Below are 6916 nucleotides of genomic sequence, written 5' to 3' on the forward strand. Positions count from 1 at the left end.
TCCTTAACCATTCTGCATGGGAAGGAGAAGAGGGGTGGAAGGGGGCAATATGTGAAAAAGCATTGCAGCAATACAAAATTTCAATATGAAGTAAATCACTACGAGGAGGTTACAAACAAAAAGAAGGTATAGCAACACAAATATAAGTCAAGCAGAGCTATGAGAGTCTTGCACAAAGCCATTGGTGAAGGCGTGAAGCGATTAAAAAAAGGATGAGAAATGATTTAGTTATGAAGACTCATTACATATTCAATGACCATGCTTAAAAAATAATAGTATGAATTTAATCCATTGGCTCACAGACTTTCAATTCCTACGTTTTCATGTCAACAGCTAATCAGTCCATTGGGACAGGTTGAGATAGGCTTGGGACCATTTGGCTGCCCACAATAAGAGAGTCACACTTCCCACTTTTAGAAGTGGAAGATGCGGAATACACTTCTAAAATTGTTGTTTAGTTTTCCAACAGTGAAGTTCATACACTAAGTTCTATTGTAATATCATGCAAGTAGTCACATGTTTACATGTATACTACTGTTTAAATATAAATAAGTCAACCTTATAAAATATAGTATTCTATAGTATAATAATATATCAATATTATATCTTTCACTACAATTTTTTTGATACAATATATTATTTGAATATAACATAATATGTATGAAAAATCAATATAGCAAATATTTTTATTATATAGAAACATAAGAATGCACAAATAAGCAAATGCATACACACATATTATATAGACTACAGTATCAAACAAATAGATGAAGAGTTTCATCTAGCTGAATTTCATCTTACTACTTTAGTGCAACCAAACAAATCCTTAAGGAATTATCAATCCAAAAGAGATTATCTAACGTTTAAGATTTTGCTGATATGTGAGGGGCGTTCAATTAAAAGTTTCATATTATATATAAAGAATCATTCTTTTTGAAAGATAAATAACGATTGTTGATGCTATCCTTAAAACATTCACGACAACAATCCTGACAAGCTCTAGCATCGGTGTCAAATGCTTCATTTGTTGATTGGCATGACAAGGAGACTGAGTAATAAAATGCCCAAGAAGGTTATATCTAACATTATATGCATTTAGGTTTCGTTTGGGATGACTTTTTTAATATTTTATAAAGCAGTTTTTTAATAAAAAATTCTTGAATTAGAAATTTTTACACTAAAAAGATGCTTTTGTTGAAAGCACTAAGAAAGTTGTCCCAAACAAAGCCTTAGCTGGATTTAAGAAAGTAACTTTTCTACCATAAAATTATCCATCAAGCAGCAATTCTTTTTTAACATATATCAAAGCAAGATTAAGGAAATTAAGCTTATAAGGTAATAGTCAAGTGCCACTTATGGTGGTACTTCAGTTAAGTCCATTAAATAACAAAAGACGTCAGCATATTCTTTATGCAATTTAGCCGTTTCAACTAAAAACTGAAGTCTCCCAAAGTGCTCTACTTAAAACTTCATGGTCTTTAGCGGTAAAATTTTACTTTAAACTGTTCTAACGATTAAAAAAAGAGGAGGTGGTAAAAGGATAAATAGACAGCATAAATACGCTTGAATAATAGATTTTGTCCCATCAATATTTCGAATGCATGCCGTACTATCAATTTTTTAAATATTTAAATAATATAAGCTTAAAAACTGACGCTGAAATGTTAACAGAAGCAAATAAAAATTTTATATCAGAGGGTGAGAACATGTTGCACGTGCATAGGAACTTGCAAACACGTGCAGCACAGTTCGTCACATAGGTATTCCTGAAATCACCAATATCATCATTTTATCTAGAAAGTTCTATGAAATGGAAAGCATTGATATCAAGTTAGATTGAAAGTATAGCCTATTTGGCACACTCTGCTAAGTGCAAATAATAGTTCCTGGTCAAGCGATTAACAAAATAACACAAATTGAATACCCATGCTTCTCATGTTGCAGCATTTCCTTTGGTGCTTCCGATTTTGTGTGCACACACCCATGCATCACATTTAGCCACATTTCCTTGGTTTTAGAATCTTGTTCGAAATGGCACTTATGGTTCTAGAGTCTCATATAACAATATCATTCTTTCATTTATGTGTGATGAGAGAGAGAATAAGACTATTATCCCTTTAAAAAGATAGTGTTCAAACCCTTGATCTAAGTATCTATCATATATTTTATTATTTACTCAACAAAGATTTGATGATACCAAACCTTGGATCATGTCTTCTAAATATTTATTAAGTGTTTAAAAAAAATACCAAATTAATAGTAATCGTGTAGATGATGAAACAGTGGCTTAGCTTGCTTGGAACTGTTGCAAAATTGAAGACAAGTGTCAAGTAGACAATTCAACATGATTCAAAGATAGAAATAAATTCCAAAGATCATTGCTTAATCAAAGTAGTCTAGATGATCATCATTGTAAAGATTGACTAATTGATTAACATAAAACTCCAAGGATGATTTACACTACTAAAACGAAATTGAGCATTTTTTATGTGTACAAAAATTATTTTTATTATGTATTACATGATTAAAAAGTAATTAGAATCATAATATGTAGCTAAGGTTTCATATTTGCTGTCGTCCATTACTAAGCTTCTGCTAAGTTGACAGGCCCCAATTGATGTCTCCACTGAACCCCATGGACCCCTAATTTGGCGGGTAATTGGGGTAACGGGTCTTTGGCTTATGAGGCATTCAAGAAAGGATTTGTAGCATATTCTTTAAACACTCTTTTTTGTTATAAATATTAAATTATTCAAAAAACTTTAGACATGTGAAACCAAGTGAAAATATGTGCAAAAGTGCAAAACGTTCAAATCATTTAAAGGCTGATTGTGGTCATAAAAGAGAACTTACTGAAATTCCTGAGTAATCTGTCTTAATCTATTTAGCTTTGCTTGTTATTTATTTGTTTATTTACAATCTTTGTATAATAGATTGAATGTTACTAGTTTTATGTGTTTTAACTTACGTATTACCAAATATTAGGAAGGTATTGAAGAGGTTTTCTTATTTTTAATTTTGTAGCAAGTCGTCCTAGCCCTTGATTAATAGGATTGGAGTACTCTTGTAGGGATTCAAGAAAAGAAGTATTGAGATTGAAATCCTAAATGAGGAAGCATAGGCATGGTTGTGGGACAGTTGGTGTCAAAACGACTTATAGTTGGATTTATTTTATTGCATTATTATTTTCTTAACCTGTATTAACCTATGTTCACCTAATGATTTATGTGTTGAATGCTTATGTGTTGTTATGGTTGTGTTTATCTTTCTACTCGGCATTCTTTTTCATCCTTAGCATTGTATTTTTCTATGTCATCAATATCTTATTAGCACTTGTAGGTTGGATCATACGTGTTCAAGTTATTGTGCTAGTATAGTTGAGTACGATCACTAATATTATGCTAATCACTCACTTATTAGCATCACTTTAATTTGTGTGTCTATATATATATATATGCATTTGATTGTTTAAAATTGTATTTCATTATATTTATTGTCGGAGCTAGAATTGAAAAAAGTATTTAAAAATTCAAATATTGATGTACACCCAAGTCACACATCCCCCACATACCTTCCTTTGTTGTGCCTATGTAAAACACAAAGTTCATTCTCCTTGCACGCTTTCACCCTTCATAAAAAATATTTGAATGGCTAAATATATAATATAGCTAAAAGATAACTTTTAGCTACTTTATATCTATTTAGCCATTCAATATTTTTTATGGAGGGTGAAAGATTTGCAAGAATAATTTAAGCGTGGCATTTTGACTCCAACCTACATGAAAGGGATTCTCAATAAGTATTCTACTCCCCTGGGTACTGAATGCTCCATTTTTATCAAGAAAGAGTACATAGAATGGCATGCTAAATAGTAGAATAAATGAAAAATCAATCTAAGCAACTGAAATTAAGTAAAAGATATGCACTGCTTCTTAATCTATCAATGAGAATTAATTGAAAAGAAGGGGTATAATGACGGATCCTTCCAAGTAGAAGAGGTAACTAGCTGATTTTTCAGATAGAGCTTAAGCAAGAAAATTTACAATATGTTGCATCAAAAATATGCAAATGGACATTTCTATACCAGAATAAAACGATCATGGACTGACAATCATCATAGAGGTCAGACAATAGGTAGTTGCACATGCACAAGCACATGCTCATCTTACAAAACACAGCTGAGGCAGCAAGGCATAGAAATAGTAAGAAAATACCATTTTCCAAGCAAAAAGATTAAAATCTTATTTAATATTACTAATAAATATTTACCTTCAACATGTTCTGAGGTGCAATATTAACACTATTAAAGAAGCTTGATGTATTAGTTTGTAGAAAGATAGCAATTGCTCATTAGGATGAATGCAACTGTTAACACAAAAAGAAAAAGATTTAGAAAAGAAACCTTTTTGTTGCTGTGTTTCGTTAGATTTAACGATTTGGAATCAATTTTAATATTGCTAGGGCTTTTAAGATTCACATTCAGATCATCTGTCCCCGTATTCTGTACTAGAAGAAAAAACTCCGTGGATTCTGTAGAAAAAAAGGCAAAAAGATGATGAAATCATTTAATAAAGAGCAATAACTGGTAAAGATTTACAATTTCTGAACATAAAAAAGGCAGGATACCTCATTCAATAACCTATAAAGAGGAAAAAAGAACAGGAAGTAAAAGTACTGTCAAGGGAATAGGCACCATTTTATTGGCAGAAAAACTTATATCCATGGAGAACCTCATGAAAACAGTAACAAAGGTTGGAAAGCAATGTTAAGAAATGAGATATTTTCAATACAGAACTTTTCTAACAAGTTTAGCATCACATATCCTACATTTATTTACATCCTATTTAGAAGGGCTAAACAATCAAATATAGCCTAATTGGAGCATAAGCAGTACTAAATTTTATGTTGCTTTATAATCATGCATCTTATATTTGTTGATTATAAGGACACCTTCAAATCATGCCAAGAAACATTAAGTAGCTTGTTTTAAGAAAAACAATTATACAAACCCTCTATAAGTTCCAATCATCATCATCATTATCATTATCATTAAACTTGTACCAACTATTTGGTGTTAGATTTCATGATTTCCATTCTTTCTTGCTAAACATTACAATGCTTGTTAAAACTATTTTCACAAACCTTTTGGAATAACATATGTCCATTTTATTTGAGATCTATCAATTTTCTTTAATAATCCTTTAACACTAACTTTATCTACTCATCTAATAGGTGCATTTTCTACCTTCATTGTATATGCACAAATCATATAAATTTATTTTCAAAGACCATATCATCAAAAGATATTACTCTAAGTGTTCATCTAAAACATATCTTCAAAAGATATTACTCTTAAGTGTTCATCTAATATAACCATTTCTTAATTTATCCTTCCTAGTTTCATCCTGGATCCAACTTAACATTATCATTTTCATCACACTCAACTTAGCTATTAACTTTGTACTTCACAATACTTGGATACATACAATATAGCTAGCTTAATTACAATTTGTACAATTTGCTTTCAAATCTCCACAATATTCTATTATTGTATAACACTCAAGAGGTAATTCTCCTTCTAACCACCTAATCTTAACCGAGAAGCTATGCACTCATCTATATCTCAATCATTTTCCATTATAGATTCAAGATAATAAAGCCTATAAGTATCACCTTACCTTCTAATAATATTGATTGATGATTGTTAATATCACATTCAATAAGTTACATAACGTATACTTAGCTTTTATTCTGCTATTTCTAAGTCTTATTTTCAAAATATTTTCTCTTTGTTTTTTATTTATTTCAATATATGTCTTCCTAATTAGGACTATATCAGTTGCAAAAAATATACACAAAGACATTTCACTGTAAAGTGCTTTGTGATCTTTAATCACAACAACAACAACAACAACAACATCAAGCCTTTATCCCACTACGTGGGGTCGGCTACATGAATCCTTTTTCGCCATTGTGTCCGGTTAAAAGTTAAATTCTTATTTAAATCTAATAAATAAAGATCATTTCTAATATTTTCTAACCAAGACTTTTTAGGTTTACCTCTACCTTTCTTAACATAAGTCAAATCTAATACCTCAACTTTCCTAACCGGGTCATCGGAAGGCCTCCGTTTAATGTGACCAAACCATCTAAGGCGACTCTCTCTAATCTTATCTTCCATTGGAGCTACTCCAACCTTCTCACGTATATGCTCATTTCAAGTATAATAAAATATAGAGGCTATGGGCTTCAACTCAAACATTCGTAAACTACAAAAAACAATCAACCAACACTCATGTATATCATATTAACTTTACAGCATGAGTAGTGTCACAACTCTCAAATTTACTATAATCATCAAGTCTACTAGATTTTAAGGTTCCTTTACTCTCTTTGTGTATATTATCCGCCAGTGAAGCTTGGGGAGTTGCCTCCTTCTTTGAATCTAGTAGTGCCTTATAGTCTCCTTTTTGGGAGATTGCATAGGCTTACCATCTTCTTTATTAGCATCTTGGGAAGCTACGTCTCATCCCTTTGTAGGAGGATTCTAGAAATTATCATCCTCCCCCCATCTAAGCATCCCAACGTTCAAGTGTTCTACTTCAGAAGGCACTACTTTGGCCAAAATCACTTTTATAGTCAATAAAATTAGAATTTTAAGAGTTTGGAGGCAAATAGCAAGGATGTGTGGCAAGTTAAATCCCATGACCATTGCAGTAATGATTTGAATTGGACTAGAGATGGGAGAGGAAAAAGAAGCAACCTATAAACAAATCTAATAAAAATAACTTCCATTATGAACTCCAGAAACTTACTCTACTCACAAGTTTGATCCCATACCTTTTTGAAACTCATTAGGCCTTCCACAGCCCTCATCTTTCCAATCTAAACTTAATGATTCACCCCATATAAGACA

The sequence above is a fragment of the Dendrobium catenatum genome, unplaced genomic scaffold (assembly GCF_001605985.2).
Source record: "Dendrobium catenatum unplaced genomic scaffold, ASM160598v2 fragScaff_scaffold_1617, whole genome shotgun sequence".
Lineage (NCBI taxonomy): Eukaryota > Viridiplantae > Streptophyta > Magnoliopsida > Asparagales > Orchidaceae > Dendrobium > Dendrobium catenatum.